Source organism: Microcaecilia unicolor, chromosome 2 (genome assembly GCF_901765095.1).
Source record: "Microcaecilia unicolor chromosome 2, aMicUni1.1, whole genome shotgun sequence".
Lineage (NCBI taxonomy): Eukaryota > Metazoa > Chordata > Amphibia > Gymnophiona > Siphonopidae > Microcaecilia > Microcaecilia unicolor.
The window spans coordinates 379,791,699-379,808,709 of NC_044032.1; the positions used below are offsets into that span (position 1 = coordinate 379,791,699).

Here is a 17,011-nt window from a genome sequence, read left to right on the forward strand (position 1 = left end):
CAGTCTAGTGCATTGTACTTTACAATACCACACCGAACATGTGCGACTTGTTTTTTTGGTGCATTGTTTTTTCAAATTCGTTAAGGACTTTTACTTTTTAGATTTTTTTACGTTTGGTTGATGCATCTGGCCCTGAGACAGTTGCACTTGATATACTGAGCTTCATTCATAAATTCACACCAGAGTTGATTGCAGGAAAGACATATGACTGCCATTTGATCTCAGTTGAAAGCTAAGGTTCAAAAAAGGGCTTTCTTTAAACTGCATGTGCTGCACAAACAAAAACCTTTAATCTGGCATTTCAGTCATTAGTCTTAAGTGTCCTAACTAACTGTAATTCAGTATATATTGGCCTGACAAATATTATGATGAGCGCCTTGAAAGTATTGCAAAACACTGCTGCCCATATATTAACCGTAGCTTGCCAAACAGATCACAACTTGCCGATTTTGTACTCACTGGACTGGCTTTCTATTTCATCCCAGATCAAATTTTAAGATTTAAGTTTATCAAGCTTTAAGTAGAGAAACTCCTGCATCATTAATGCTATATTCAAAATCTATCATTTCAACCACCACTTGCATTCTTTAGAGCATAATTTACTTGCTATTCCATTGGTTTGATTATTACATCTTGCTAAGACATGCACAAGTCTTTTCCATTATACCTATTTTATTGAGAAATAAAACGGTTTACTTAGCTTGAGAAAAGAAAGCATTTTTTTCAAGCACGTATACTCACATCTGTGTATGTAAGATAAGCTTTCAATATTTTAGAATAGTGCCACTTGGTTCAGCACTACCTTACTTATTTTTACTGATTTTTTTACTTTTTGGTTAAGTTCTGGAATGTATCAGCAGCAGTAGCCAAAATGTTTTTCAATGCAGATTGATGAAATCTGCAAAAAGCTGTTTCGAAAGTAATGGTAGCAGTAATTTAGAAGCTTTTTGATGTTGAGATTTATTTTTTTATAATCAATTATATTGTAAATCTGCATCCCTCAGCTCTGTGTAATGCCTAACTATTCAATAGGAAATTACATCATATTTTATTCTTTTTTTTTAACGTATGTATTTTATCATTTGTCAATATGCTTGCAGTCATTATTCCTCACTCAAAATTAGAGAGAATATAAATCAAATTCTTAAAAAATAAATAGAAATGTGGATACAGGCTTCCTATAGATCCAGGAAATAGTTAACTTTTTGGAGAAAAAGTATTCAGGTATTCAATTCTGGAGGCTGCACCTTTATAAGAATATAAAAATTATGGGGTCAGTCCAGAGGGCAGCTAATAAAATGGGTTTTCATTATAAAGCATATGGGGTGAAATTTAAAGATCTAAATATATATATCTTGGAAGAAAAGCCAGACAGGGGACATATGGTAGAGACATCAAAGTAGCTTCATGGTATAAATTCAGAGGATAAGGGCCCCTTTCGATTAAAGGAATATCTAGAATGAGGAGGTCATAAGATGAAGGTGAAAGAGTATAGGAGTGGCCTAGTGGTTAGGGTGGTGGACTTTGGTCCTGAGGAACTGAGTTCGATTCCCACTTCAGGCACAGGCAGCTCCTTGTGACTCTGGGCAAGTCACTTAACCTTCCATTGCCCCAGGTACAGTGAATGATACATACCTGTAGCAGGTGTTCTCCGAGGACAGCAGGCTGATTGTTCTCACGACTGGGTGACGTCCGCGGCAGCCCCCACCAACCGGAAGAAGCTTCGCGGGCGGTCCGCACGCAGGGCACGCCCACCGCGCATGCGCGGCCGTCTTCCCGCCCGTGCGCGACCGTTCCCGCCAGTTGAATGACAAGCAAAAGATAAAAACGCAACTCCAAACGGGAGGAGGGAGGGTAGGTGAGAACAATCAGCCTGCTGTCCTCGGAGAACACCTGCTACAGGTATGTATCATTCACTTTCTCCGAGGACAAGCAGGCTGCTTGTTCTCACGACTGGGGTATCCCTAGCTCTCAGGCTCACTCAAAACAAGAACCCAGGTCAATTAAACCTCGCAACGGCGAGGGTACAACAGAAAATTGACCTACAAAGAACAACTAACTGAGAGTGCAGCCTGACCAGAATAAATTCGGGTCCTGGAGGGTGGAGTTGGATTTACACCCCAAACAGATTCTGCAGCACCGACTGCCCGTACCAACTGTCGCGTCGGGTATCCTGCTGGAGGCAGTAATGTGATGTGAATGTGTGGACAGATGACCACGTCGCAGCCTTGCAAATCTCTTCAATAGTGGCTGACTTCAAGTGGGTCACTGACGCTGCCATGGCTCTGACACTATGAGCTGTGACATGACCCTCAAGAGCCAGCCCAGCCTGGGCGTAAGTGAAGGAAATGCAATCTGCTAGCCAATTGGAGATGGTGCGTTTCCCGACAGCGACCCCTAGCCTGTTAGGGTCGAAAGAAACAAACAATTGGGCGGACTGTCTGTGGGGCTGTGTCCGCTCCAAGTAGAAGGCCAATGCTCTCTTGCAGTCCAATGTGTGCAACTGACGTTCAGCAGGGCGGGTATGCGGCCTGGGGAAGAATGTTGGCAAGACAATTGACTGGTTAAGATGGAACTCCGACACCACCTTCGGCAGGAACTTTGGGTGGGTGCGGAGCACTACTCTGTTGTGATGAAATTTGGTATATGGAGCATGAGCTACTAGGGCTTGAAGCTCACCGACCCTACGAGCTGAAGTAACTGCCACCAAGAAAATGACCTTCCAGGTCAAGTACTTCAGATGGCAGGTATTCAGTGGCTCAAAAGGAGGTTTCATCAGCTGGGTGAGGACGACGTTGAGATCCCATGACACTGTGGGAGGCTTGATAGGGGGCTTTGACAAAAGCAAGCCTCTCATGAATCGAACGACTAAAGGCTCTCCAGAGATGGCTTTACCTTCCACACGATAATGGTAAGCACTAATCGCACTAAGGTGATGCCTTACTGAGTTGGTCTTGAGGCCAGATAATAAGTGCAGAAGGTATTCAAGCAGGTTCTGTGCAGGGCAAGAACGAGGTTCTAGGGCCTTGCTCTCACACCAAACGACAAACCTCCTCCACTTAAAAAAGTAACTCTTTTTAGTGGAATCCTTCCTAGAGGCAAGCAAGACACGGGAGACACCCTCGGACAGACCCAACGCAGCGAAGTCTACGCCCTCAACATCCAGGCCGTGAGAGCCAGGGACTGAAGGTTGGGGTGCAGCAACGCTCCGTCGTTCTGCGAGATGAGAGTCGGAAAACACTCCAATCTCCACGGTTCTTCTGAGGACAACTCCAGAAGAAGAGGGAACCAGATCTGACGGGGCCAAAAGGGCGCTATCAGAATCATGGTGCCGTGGTCTTGCTTGAGCTTCAGTAAGGTCTTCCCCACCAAAGGTAAGGGAGGATAAGCATAAAGGAGGCCGGTCCCCCAATGGAGGAGAAAGGCATCCGACGCCAGTCTGCCGTGGGCCTGTAGTCTGGAACAGAACAGAGGCAGCTTGTGGTTGGTCTGAGAGGCGAAAAGGTCCACCGAGGGGGTGCCCCACTCTCGGAAGATCTTGCGTACCACTCTGGAATGAAGCGACCACTCGTGCGGTTGCATGACTCTGCTCAGTCTGTCGGCCAGACTGTTGTTTACACCTGCCAGGTATGTGGCTTGGAGGAGCATGCCGAACTGGCAAGCCCAACGCCACATCCCGACGGCTTCCTGACACAAGGGGCGAGATCCGGTGCCCCCCTGCTTGTTGGTGTAATACATTGCAACCTGATTGTCTGTCCGAATTTGGATAATTTGGTAGGACAGCCGATCTCTGAAAGCCTTCAGTGCGTTCCAGATCGCTCGGAGCTCCAGGAGGTTGATCTGCAGATCCTTTTCCTGGAGGGACCACAGACCCTGGGTGTGAAGCCCATCGACATGAGCTCCCCACCCCAGGCGAGATGCATCCGTCGTCAGCACTTTCGTGGGCTGTGGAATTTGGAATGGACGTCCCAGGGTCAAATTGGTCCGGATGGTCCACCAGAGCAGTGAAGTGCGGCAACTGGTGGAGAGGCGGATGACATCTTCTAGATTCCCGGTGGCTTGAAACCACTGGGAAGCTAGGGTCCATTGAGCAGATCTCATGTGAAGACGAGCCATGGGAGTCACATGGACTGTGGAGGCCATATGACCCAGGAGTCTCAACATCTGCCGAGCTGTGACCTGCTGAGACGCTCTGGTCTGCGAAGCCAGGGACAGGAGGTTGTTGGCCCTCGCTTCGGGAAGGAAGGCCTGAGCCGTCTGGGTATTCAGCAGAGCTCCTATGAATTCCAGAGACTGTGTTGGCTGGAGATGGGACTTTGGGTAATTTATCACAAACCCCAGCAGCTCCAGGAGTTGAATAGTGCACTGCATGGACCGGAGAGCTCCTGCCTCCGAGGTGTTCTTGACCAGCCAATCGTCGAGATATGGGAACACGTGCACTCCCAGCTTGCGTAGATACGCCGCTACCACCACGAGGCACTTTGTAAACACCCGTGGGGCAGAGGCGAGCCCAAAGGGTAGCACACAATACTGAAAGTGCCGTGCGCCCAGGCGGAATCTGAGATACTGTCTGTGAGCTGGCAGTATCGGGATGTGAGTGTATGCGTCCTTCAAATCCAGGGAACATAGCCAATCGTTTTTCTGAATCATTGGCAGAAGGGTGCCCAAGGAAAGCATCCTGAACTTTTCTTTGACCAGGAATTTGTTCAGGCCTCTTAGGTCTAGGATGGGACGCATCCCCCCTGTTTTCTTTTCCACAAGGAAGTACCTGGAATAGAATCCCTGCCCTTCCTGCCCGGGTGGTACGGGCTCGACCGCATTGGCGCTGAGAAGGGCGGAGAGTTCTCTGCAAGTACCTGCTTGTGATGGGAGCTGAAGGATTGAGCTCCCGGAGGACAATTTGGTGGCAGGGAGGCCAAATTCAGGGCGTATCCGCACCGCACTATTTGGAGAACCCACTGGTCGGAGGTTATGAGAGGCCACCTTTGGTGAAAAAATTTTAACCTCCCCCCGACCGGCAGACCGTCCGGTACGGACACTTTGAGGGCGGCTATGTTCCCGTGGATCCAGTCAAAAGCCCGTCCCCGGCTTTTGCTGTGGAGGCGCAGGGGGCTGCTTAGGCGCACACTGTTGACGAGAACGAGCGCGCTGGGGCTGTCCCTGTGCCTGACGAGGCCTTCGGGCCGGCTGGGTGTACCTACGCTTTGCAAAAGAATAGGGCACAGCCTGCCGGGCCCGGGAAAAACGTCCACCTGCTGAGGTGGATGCTGAAGGCGCCCGGTGGGAGAGCTTGTCGAGGGCGGTTTCCCGCTGATGCAGTTGGTCCACCAGCTGCTCGACCTTCTCACCAAAAATATTATCCCCCCGGCAAGGGACGTCGGCCAGTCTCTGCTGGGTGCGGTTGTCCAGGTCAGAGGCACGCAGCCATGAGAGCCTGCGCATCACTATACCTTGGGCCGCAGCACGAGATGCCACGTCACAGGTGTCATACCCCTGGACAGGAACTTTCTGCACGCCTTCAGCTGCCTGACCACCTCCTGATAAGGCCTGGACTGCTCCGGCGGGAGCTTATCGACCAGGTCCGCCAGTTGTTTCACATTGTTCCGCATGTGGATGCTCGTATAGAGCTGGTATGACTGGATGCGGGTCACGAGCATGGAGGATTGGTAGGCCTTCCTCCCAAACGAGTCCAGAGTGCGAGACTCCCGCCCCGGGGGCGCCGAGGCGGTATCCCTCGAACTCCGTGCCCTCTTGAGAGCAGAATCCACGACCGCCGAGTCATGGGGCAATTGGGGCCGCATTAACTCTGGGTCCGAGTGGATTCTGTACTGGGACTCTGCTTTCTTGGGAATGATGGGATTAGATAGCCGTCTCATCCAGTTCCGAAGCAGTGTCTCCTTGAGGACATTGTGCAACGGCACCGTGGAGGACTCTCTAGGTGGTGATGGATAGTCGAGGACCTCGAGCATCTCAGCCCTCGGCTCATCCACAGAGACCATGGGGAAGGGGAATGCAAATAGACATATCCCTTACAAAGGAGGCAAAAGAGAGGCTCTCAGGAGGCGAGAGCTTCCGCTCTGGTGAAGGCGTGGGGTCCGAGGGAAGACCCGCAGACTCCTCTGAGGAGAAATATCTGGGGTCCTCCTCTTCCCCCCATGAGGCCTCTTCCTCGGTATCGGACATAAGCTCATGTAGCTGAGTCCTTAACCGGGCCCGGCTCGACGTCGAGGCCTCTGTGTCGTCGAGCGGTGGACTCCCGCGCCGGCGGGGACGAAGCTCCCTCCATCGACGTCGACGGGGACTCCACCTGCGTGGCGGTCGAGACCGGCGCCGCAAGCGGCGGCAGTGTCGACGGCCTCGGCACCGGGCTAGAGCTCGCCGGCGCCACAGTCAATGGCGCCGGCATAGCCTGGCGCATCAGCCCTTCCAGGATCCCCGGAAGGATGGCTCGGAGGCACTCGTCCAGGCCCGCTGCCGGGAAAGACGGGAGGGCCGGTAGAGGTGTCGGTGCCGGAAGCTGCTCGGGTCCAGGAGACTGCACCGAAGTGCTGGGACCCTGACGCGTCGGCACCTCCACAACCGAAGGGGATCTCTCCTCCCGACGTGGACGCTTCGGCGTCGACTCGTCAGCGGTACCGAGCACCGAAGGCGACCGATGACGGTGCTTTTTGGATTTCTTGCGGTGCCCATCATCGGTGCCAGGTGGAATAGAGGAGGAGGAGGTCGATCCCCCTCGGTCTCGAGGAACCGGGTCAGACAGGGTTCGGTCCCGAGGACCATGGGCCGAGGGAGTGACCGGGGCTGATTGCCCACGCGGCCTCTCACCCCTACCCTCACCGGAGGACCGGCGGGCCGACGGGACCTGTGCTCCTGGGGTCGATGCCATCGGTGCCGATTTCTCGGGCCTCGATACCGGTACCGAAGAACCGGCCGTCGATACCGATGCCGTCGAGGTCGACGTCGAGGGGCCGGCACAAGTTCCAAAAAGACGGTCCCGAAGAACTTGCCTCGCAACTTGAGTCCGTTTCCGGAGACCAAGACACAGCGAACACGACTTGATATTGTGCTCCGGCCCGAGGCACTGGAGGCACCAAGCGTGGGTGTCGGTCTGCGAGATAGGCCGGCCGCACCGACCACACTTCTTAAATCCACTCGGGACCTTCGAGGACATCGATGGAAAAATCGCGTTGGCGAAGTTAAAGTCGTCGATGGTGGCGGTAAATCACACCTCGAAAAGTAATCGACCGCGCGGCCACAAGGCCGCAACGCGACGCCCCCGCTAGAAACGAGGGAAAATAAAGCGCGTGCTCTCCTTTTTTTTTTTTTTTTTGAGGAAAAAAGAAAACTGGAGCGCGCGGCAACAGAAACAAAAATAAACGAAAAATAAACAAATTCGCGACGAACGCGATCGGTTTTCCAGGGCTAACGAAGAGAGAGCGGCAACAGCACAACTCTCTCCAGGCGCGGAAAAGAAAGGACTGGCGGGAACGGTCGCGCACTGGCGGGAAGACGGCCGCGCATGCGCGGTGGGCATGCCCTGCGTGCGGACCGCCAAGCTTCTTCCGGTTGGTGGGGGCTGCCGCGGACGTCACCCAGTCGTGAGAACAAGCAGCCTGCTTGTCCTCGGAGAAAAATAAGTACCTGTATACAATATGTAAGCCGCATTGAGCCTGCCATGAGCGGGAAAGCGCGGGGTACAAATGTAACAAAAATAAATAAAAAATATAGACTCAGGTATAATTTAAGAAAATATTTCTAGAATGTGTAGTGGATACATTAACAGCCTCTCAGTGAAGGTGGTAGAGAAGCAGACAGTATTTGAGTTAAAGAAAGGATAGGAGATCTACACAGGTGTGGATGGCAGAATGGTCTTTATCTGCCATTTTATTTCTACATACCTATCCAGTACAACTCTCTGTTCTAAAGAGTTCTTTCTTATGATCTTGACAGTCACAAAAACTTGTAGGAGGAGTAGCCTGGTGGTTAGTGCAGCGGACTTTGATCCTGGGGAACTGAGTTCAATTCCCACTGCAGCTCCTCATGACTATGGGCAAGTCACTTAACCCTCCATTGCCCCAGGTACAAAATAAGTACCTGTATATATGTAAACCATTTTGAATGTAGTTGCAAAATACCACAGAAAGGCGGTATATCAAGTCCCATTTCCCTTTCTAGCATTTGATATACCTAGAGATCACATATTCAGGCTCTATGTACCAATTAAGAGGATGAGTAAACAATATGGTCCTTCTAAATAACTCACACTTCTTGGTGGTAACTCTTCAGTGTTTAGGACACAGACAAAAGCAGCTAGTGCAAAATCAAATAACTATGGTTAAAAAAAAAAAACAATAAAGTTTCTAACCAATACCACTCAATACACCAGTCCGTGCTGTAGTCATGCCAGACATGAAGAAATTATGTCTTACCTGATAATTTTCTTTCCATTAGCCCTTCAAACTATTCCAGAAATTGTGGGTAGTTATGCCTATCGACTAGCAAATGAAGATAGAAAACACAGAACTAAGCTACAACTTATAAGCCTTGATAGGAACCACAGCTTCTCAGTACAGCATCTCAAGTGCAACTTTCTTCAAATCAATCCCCTTACTTTCTAATTCTTCCTACTTTCTTACTCATAACTTTGCCTTACTCTTCACTACCAATTATAATGTTCTAGTACATATTGTGTTGTCATTGCAAGTAGTATACCATGTCATACTTCGTATTGTTGTTCGAATATTTTTACTGCTGTAATTGCCTCCTGCTCATGTTTGATCTATTCTTACTGTACACCGCCTTGAGTGAATTCCTTCAAAAAGGCAGTAAATAAATCCTAATAAATAAATAAATAAAATATTTACGTAGATAAACAGTGTGGGAAATTAAGGCAACTGGAACAAAACGAAAACTGCACGAGGAGCAAGGCGCTCGGTAGACTCCTCATCACTTCTGGAGGTAGAAGTGGTCATACGGGAGAGAGACAGGATCAGGAATACTGTAACTTTGTTCCTCTTATCATATACCACAGTTTAATGTATGAGCAGGCTTTTGGAACATTGTGAAAGGCTAATGAAAAGAAAACAGCAAAGTTTCTTACCTGAAGCAGGTATTCTCTGAGGACAGCAGGCTGCATATTCTCACAAGTGGGTGCGTCACGTCGGCCCCGGAGGATTTTCTAGCAAAATCGGAAAAAGTCTCTTTCAGAGCGTTCCGTCACGTGAGAGGATCACACTGCGCATGCGCGCGCACGATTTACCGCTCGCCGCACAGACACGCTCCTCAGTTGAATCCAAAAGATGAAAGAAAAGCAACTCCAAAGGGGAGGTGGGAGGGTTTGTGAGAATATGCAGCCTGCTGTCCTCGGAAAATACTTGCTTCAGGTAAAGGAGTGTGGTAGCCGTGTTAGTCCACTCTTAAGGTTATCAATAGAAATCAAACAAAATAAAACATGGAAAAGAAAATAAGATGATACCTTTTTTATTGGACATAACTTAATACATTTCTTGATTAGCTTTCAAAGGTTGCCCTTCTTCGTCAGATCGGAAATAAGCAAATGTGCTAGCTGACAGTGTATATAAGTGAAAACATTCAAGCATTACTATGACAGTCTGACAGGGTGGGAGGATGGGGGTGGGTAGGAGGTATGCATGGGGACATCAAAGCATATCATTGTTATTCTAACAGGATGGGTGTGGATAGGTGAGGGGTGGGGTGATCAACAGAGAAATACAGCTTTATGGTTTATAATGGGCTAGGAACCCCAGATCCTTGTTAAGTCCTTTCTGTTGGGAAAGGACTTAACAAGGATCTATTTTCCATGTTTTATTTTGTTTGATTTCTATTGATTGCCCCAGGCTCACTCAACACAACAAACAGTGGTCAATTGGGCCTCGCAACGGCAAGGACATAACAAACATTGACCTGAAATAAGAAACATCTAACTGAGAGTGCTGCCTGGAACAGAATAAAAGTGGGCTTAGAAGGGTTGGAGTTGGATTCTAAACCCCAAACAGATTCTGTTCTAAACCCCAAACAGATTCTGCAGCACCGACTGCCCAAACCGACTGTCGCGTCGACTGTCCTGCTGAAGGCAGTAATGAGATGTGAATGTGTGGACTGCTGACCACATCGCAATCTTGCAGATCTCTTCAATAGTGGCTGACCTCAGATGAGTCACTGACGCAGCCATGGCTCTAACATTATGAGCCGTGACATGGCCCTCTAAAGTCAGCCTAGCTTGGACGTAAGTGAAGGAAATGCAATCTGCTAGCCAATTAGATATGGTGTGTTTCCCGACAGCAACTCCCCTCTTGTTGGGATTAAAAGAAATAAACAACTGGGTGGACTGTCTGTGGGGGCTTGTCCGCTCCACGTAAAAGGCCAATGCTCTTTTGCAGTCCAGAGTGTGAAGCTTGCTTTCGCCAGGCCTTGTATGAGGATGGGGAAAAAATGTTGGCAAGACAATTGACTGGTTCAGATGGAACTCCGACACCACCTTTGGCAGGAACTTAGGGTGCGTGCAGAGAACTACTCTGTTATGATGAAATTTAAGGTAAGGTGCATGAACCACTAGAGCCTGAAGCTCACTGACCCTACGAGCTGAAGTAACAGCCACCAAGAAAATGACCTTCCAGGTCAAGTACTTCAGATGGCAGGAATTCAGTGGCTAAAAAGGGAGTTTCATCAGCTGGGCGAGAACGACATTGAGATCCCATGACACAGGAGGAGGTTTGACAAGGGGCTTTGACAAAAGCAAACCTCTCATGAAGCGAACAACTAAAGGCTGTCCAGAGATAGACTGACCTTCTACACGTTGATGGTAAGCACTAATTGCACTAAGATTAACTCTTACGGAGTTGGTCTTGAGACCAGACTCTGATAAATGCAGAAGGTACTCAAGCAAGATCTGTGTAGGACAAGAAAAAGGATCTAGGGCCCTGCTGTCACACCAGACGGCAAACCTCTTCCATTTAAAAGAGTAACATCTTTTAGTGGAATCTTTCCTAGAAGCAAGCAAGACTCAGGAGACACCCTCAGAAAGACCCAAGGAGGCAAATTCTAAGCTCTCAACATCCAGGCCGTGAGGGCCAGAGACTGGAGGTTGGGATGCAGAAGCACCCCCTCGTTCTGAGTAATGAGGGTTGGAAAACACTTCAATCTCCATGGTTCTTCGGAGGACAACTCCAGAAGAAGAGGGAACCAGATCTGACGCGGCCAGAAAGGCGCAATCAGAATCATGGTTCCGCGGTCTTGCTTGAGTTTCAGCAAAGTCTTCCCCACCAGAGGTATGGGAGGATACGCGTACAGAATGCCTGTTCCCCAATGAAGGAGAAAGGCATCCGACGCTAGCCTGCCGTGGGCCTGTAGTCTGGAACAGAACTGAGGGACCTTGTGATTGAATTGAGTGGCAAAAAGATCTACCGAGGGGGTGCCCCACGCTCGGAAGATCTTTCTGGCGACAGCCATGTTCAGTGACCACTCGTGAGGTTGCATTATCTTGCTCAACCTGTCGCCAGACTGTTGTTTACGCCGGCCAGATAAACGGCTTGGAGAAACATGCCGTGTTGGCGAGCCCAAAGCCACATCTGCACAGCTTCCTGACACAGAGGGCGAGATCCGGTGCCCCCTTGCTTGTTTGTGTAGTACATCGCAACCTAATTGTCTGTTCGAATCAGAATAATTTGGTTGGATAGCCGATCTCTGAAAGCCTTTAGAGCGTTCCAGATCGCTCGCAACTCTAGGAGGTTGATCTGAAGACGCTTTTCCTGAAGGGACCAAGCTCGAGTGTGAAGCCCATCTACATGCGTTCCTCAGCCTAGGAGGGATGCATCCATCGTCAGCACTTTTTGTGGCTGAAGAATTTGGAATGGGCGCCCCAAAACCAGATTGGATCGAATTGTCCACCACGGAAGTGATTTCCGAAAGTCGATGGACAGCTGGATTACATCCTCTAGATTCCCTGCAGCTTGAAACCACTGGGAAGCTAGGGTCCACTGAGCCGATCTCATGTGAAGATGTGCCATGGGAGTTACATGAACTGTGGAAGCCATGTAGCCCAGAAGTCTCAACATCTGCCGAGCTGTAATCTGCTGAGACGCTTGAACTCTGGAGACTAGAGACAGAAGGTTGTCCGCTCTTGGCTCGGGAAGGTAGGCACAAGCTGTCTTCGTACACAACAGAGCCCCAATGAATTCCAATTTTTGAACTGGGTTGAGATGGGACTTTGGGTAATTGATGACAAACCCTAGAAGTTCCAGCACTTGAATAGTCATCCGCATGGACTGTAAAGCCCTTGCTGATTTCTTACACTTTAAGTTCATGCTGACCTCCTTCCAATCTGCTCTTTTACGTGCCAAACAGGATTATTATATCCAACTGACCAACTCTCTTGGCTCTAATCCTCGACTTCTCTTCACCACATTGAACTCTCTCCTCAAGGTGCCCCCTCCCCCAACTCCCCCTTCATTATCTCCTCAGACCCTTGCTGAATTCTTTCACAACAAGGTTCAAAAGATAAACCTTGCTTTCTCTACCTCACCAGCTCTCCCTCCACTTGTCCGTTCCCCTCTCTCTCCTTCCCCTCATTCCCTTTCCTCCTTTCCTGAAGTTACTATTGAGGAAACTACACTTCTCCTTTCTTCCTCAAAATGTGCCACCTGTTCCTCTGATCCCATTCCCACCCACCTTCTTAATGCCATCTCTCCTACTCTTATTCCTTTTATCTGTCACATTCTCAACCTCTCACTTTCCACTGCGACTGTCCCTGCTGCCTTTAAACATGCTGTGGTCACACCTCTCCTTAAGAAGCCTTCACTTGACCCTACTTGTCCCTCTAATTACCGACCCATCTCCCTCCTTCCTTTTCTCTCCAAATTACTTGAGCGTGCTGTTCACCGCCGCTGCCTTGATTTTCTCTCCTCACATGCTATTCTTGACCCATTACAATCTGGTTTTCGCCCTCTCCACTCAACCGAAACTGCGCTTACTCAAGTCTCCAATGACCTATTACTGGCTAAATCCAGAGGTCAATATTCCATCCTCATTCTTCTTGATCTTTCCGCTGCTTTTGACACTGTCGATCACAGCATACTTCTCGATACCCTGTCCTCACTTGGATTCCAGGGCTCTGTCCTTTCCTGGTTCTCTTCCTACCTCTCCCTCCGCACCTTTAGTGTTCACTCTGGTGGATCCTCTTCTACTTCTATCCCTCTGCCTGTCGGTGTACCTCAGGGTTCTGTTCTTGGTCCCCTCCTCTTTTCTATCTACACTTCTTCCCTTGGTTCATTAATCTCATCCCATGGCTTTTCCTACCATCTCTATGCTGATGACTCCCAAATCTACCTTTCTACCCCTGATATCTCACCTTGCATCCAAACCAAAGTTTCAGTGTGCTTGTCTGACATTGCTGCCTGGATGTCTCAACGCCACCTGAAATTAAATATGACCAAAACTGAGCTTCTCATTTTCCCCCCCCAAACCCACCTCCCCGCTCCCCCCCTTTTCTATTTCTGTTGATGGCTCTCTCATTCTCCCTGTCTCCTCAGCTCGAAACCTTGGGGTCATCTTTGACTCTTCTCTCTCCTTCTCTGCTCATATCCAGCAGACCGCCAAGACCTGTCGTTTCTTTCTTTACAACATCCGTAAAATCCGCCCCTTTCTTTCCAAGCACTCTACCAAAACCCTCATCCACACCCTTGTCACCTCTCGTTTAGACTACTGCAATCTGCTTCTTGCTGGCCTCCCACTTAGTCACCTCTCCACTCTCCAGTCGGTTCAAAACTCTGCTGCCCGTCTCATCTTCCGCCAGGGTCGCTTTACTCATACTACCCCTCTCCTCAAAACCCTTCACTGGCTCCCTATCCGTTTTCGCATCCTGTTCAAACTTCTTCTACTAACCTATAAATGTATTCACTCTGCTGCTCCCCAGTATCTCTCCACACTCGTCCTTCCCTACACCCCTTCCCGTGCACTCCGCTCCATGGATAAATCCTTCTTATCTGTTCCCTTCTCCACTACTGCCAACTCCAGACTTCGCGCCTTCTGTCTCGCTGCACCCTACGCCTGGAATAAACTTCCTGAGCCCCTACGTCTTGCCCCATCCTTGGCCACCTTTAAATCTAGACTGAAAGCCCACCTCTTTAACATTGCTTTTGACTCGTAACCACTTGTAACCACTCGCCTCCACCTACCCTCCTCTCTTCCTTCACATTAATTGATTTGATTACTTTATTTTTTGTCTATTAGATTGTAAGCTCTTTGAGCAGGGACTGTCTTTCTTCTATGTTTGTGCAGCGCTGCGTATGCCTTGTAGCGCTATAGAAATGCTAAATAGTAGTAGTAGTAGTAGGTGCTCTTCACCAGCCAATCGTCCAGATAAGGGAACACATGCACTCCCAGTCCGCGTACAGACGCTGCAACAACTGCCAGGCACTTGGTAAAGACCCTGGGCGCAGACGCCAAGCCAAAAGGCAACACACAGTACTGAAAGTGCTGCGTTCCCAGCCGAAACCGCAGATACTTCCTGTGAGCTGGAAGTATCAGGATGTGAGTGTAAGCATCCTTTAAGTCCAGAGAGCATAACCAATCGTTTTCCTGAATCATGGGAAGACGGGTGCCCAGGGAAAGCATCCTGAACTTTTCTCGAACCAGATATTTGTTCAGGCCCCTTAGGTCTAGGATGGGACGCATCCCCTCTGTTTTCTTTCCCACAAGGAAGTACCTGGAATAGAATCCCAGCCCTTCTTGCCCTGGTGGAACGGGCTCGACCGCATTGGTGCTGAGAAGGGCAGAGAGTTCCTCTGCAAGTACCTGCTTGTGTTGGGAGCTGAAGGATTGCGCTCCCGATGGGCAATTTGGAGGTTTGGTTTCCAGATTTAGGGTGTATCCTAACCGGACTATTTGAAGAACCCACCGGTCGGAGGTTATCAGAGGCCACCTTTGGTGAAAACATTTTAACCTCCCCCCGACAGGCAGATCGTCCGGCACGGACACATTTATGGTGGCTATGCTCAACTGGAACCAATCAAAAACCCGTCCCTGGTTTTTGCTGGGGAGCTGCAGGGGCCTGCTTAGGCGCACGCTGTTGATGAGAACGAGCGTGCTGTGGCAGAGCCTGAACCAGCTGTCGAGAAGTAGGCGTGTACTTACGGCCCCTAGAGGCGTAAGGCGCACTTCTCTTCCCTTTAAAAAACTTCCTAGAAGAGGAATCGGATGCAGAAAGCGCTCGGCGGGAGAGAGAGAGTCCATAGCGTTATTACGCTGATAGAGATGATCAATCAACTCTTCGACCTTCTCACCGAAAAGATGATCTCCCCGGCAAGGGATATCCGCAATTTTCTGCTGAGTTCTCTCCTCCAGGTTAGAGGCACGCAGTCATGAGAGTCTGCGAATCACTATACCCATAGCAGAAAATCTGGATGTCACATCGCAAGTATCGTAAATGTATTTTGGGGTTTTTTTTTTAAACACGCGAAGTCGAAGAAACTTTCACTCCAGGGACCTGAAGAAAACACGAAGCGCAAAGTGAAACTCCGTGTCTCCTCAGATGCAGAAAGAAAACAACTGAGCGTGTCCATGCAGCGAGCGGGAAATCGTGCGCGTGCATGCGCAGTGTGATCCTCTCGCGCGACGGAACACTCTGGAAGAGACTTTTGCCGATGTTGCTAGAAAATCCTCCGGGGCCGACGTGACATCACCCACATGTGAGAATATCAGCCTGCTTGTCCTCGGAGAATGTCAGGTACAACCAATTTTTCCTTCCATGAGATGCACTGTCCGGAAAAGAGTGTGCACAATTTGCACAGTGCACACTTTTGAACAGGAGTGTACCCTCTGTGCACACTCTTTAGAAAGAATGCACATTTAACACCATTCATCTTGGAACAAAGAAAAACCTTAATTTGGAAATTCTGACTAAGATGTTTCCTGTTTGATCAATATGCTTTTACTGTAGGATGGAGAATAAGGACATACCACATATGCTTTGGTCTCAAGTGCATATCCAAAATGTTTGGCTGCAAATACTTTATTGTATTGCTAGTATTTTACAAAATAATAACTTATTATACTGCAAAAGTGTTGAAACTATTGAACTGAGATGATCTGAATCACATAAACCCATAGGAAAACTAGTGGAGGAGTGGCCTAGTGGTTAGAGAACCGGTCTTCAAATCCCGCTGCTTCTCATTGTGATCTTGGGCAAGTCACTTAACCCTCCATTGCTTCAGGTACAAACTTAGATTGTGAGCCCTCCTGGGACAGAGAAATATCCAGTGTACCTGAATGTAACTCACCTTGAACTACTACTGAAAAAGGTGTGAGAAAAATCTAAATAAATAATGTTCTAATATAAAAAGATGGTAAAGGAACATGAAATACAGTATTTTTGAAAAAAAAAAAACTATCAATACAATTTGTAATAAGGAAGACAGTGATTTGTCCACGACAACCTTTTTTGGATAAACACAATTAGACATCTCCATAATCTTAATTTAATGCTCAACTAAACTTTACTTGTTTGAATTCTCTCAATAATTGGGTCACTTACTAATACTTCAATGTGCATTATTCGCTGGGCCTTATAGCAAACAACATTACTTAAAGACATCAGTATGCACTGTTAGTGAATGAACCCTTTAAATACAATGAACAGATTTAATATTTTTTATATTTAGATTTGCTGTTTCAAACCAAGCAATGGAAGGAAAAATAACTTCTCTGCTAGTTGTTGTAGTAGCAATGCATACACAATATTTAAAAACAAAAGAGATATCGTTTGCACATCTGAAAATACATGAACTTGCCAAAATCTAAAAAAATATTCATTTTAATTAATGAACTTCATATTCATATTTAACTAATCATATATGATTCCTCTTTTAACAGGATAGGATTAAGGCATTATACCTAGGGGCCAAATGTTTAGGAGAGGCCCTCTTAGCTGTTCTAACTAAATGGCTCCCAAGCAGGTTTTTGCCTTGGTAAGTTAGCTGCTGGCATAAAGAAGAGC

At 48.3% G+C, this 17,011-nt stretch overlaps 1 protein-coding gene across 2 annotated transcripts in view; it reads right to left on the reverse strand.

Moving 5' to 3' along the window:
- CENPC (centromere protein C) overlaps positions 1-17,011 on the reverse strand; it is a 247,457-nt gene that overhangs the window by 56,522 nt on the left and 173,924 nt on the right. The window lies entirely within an intron of this gene.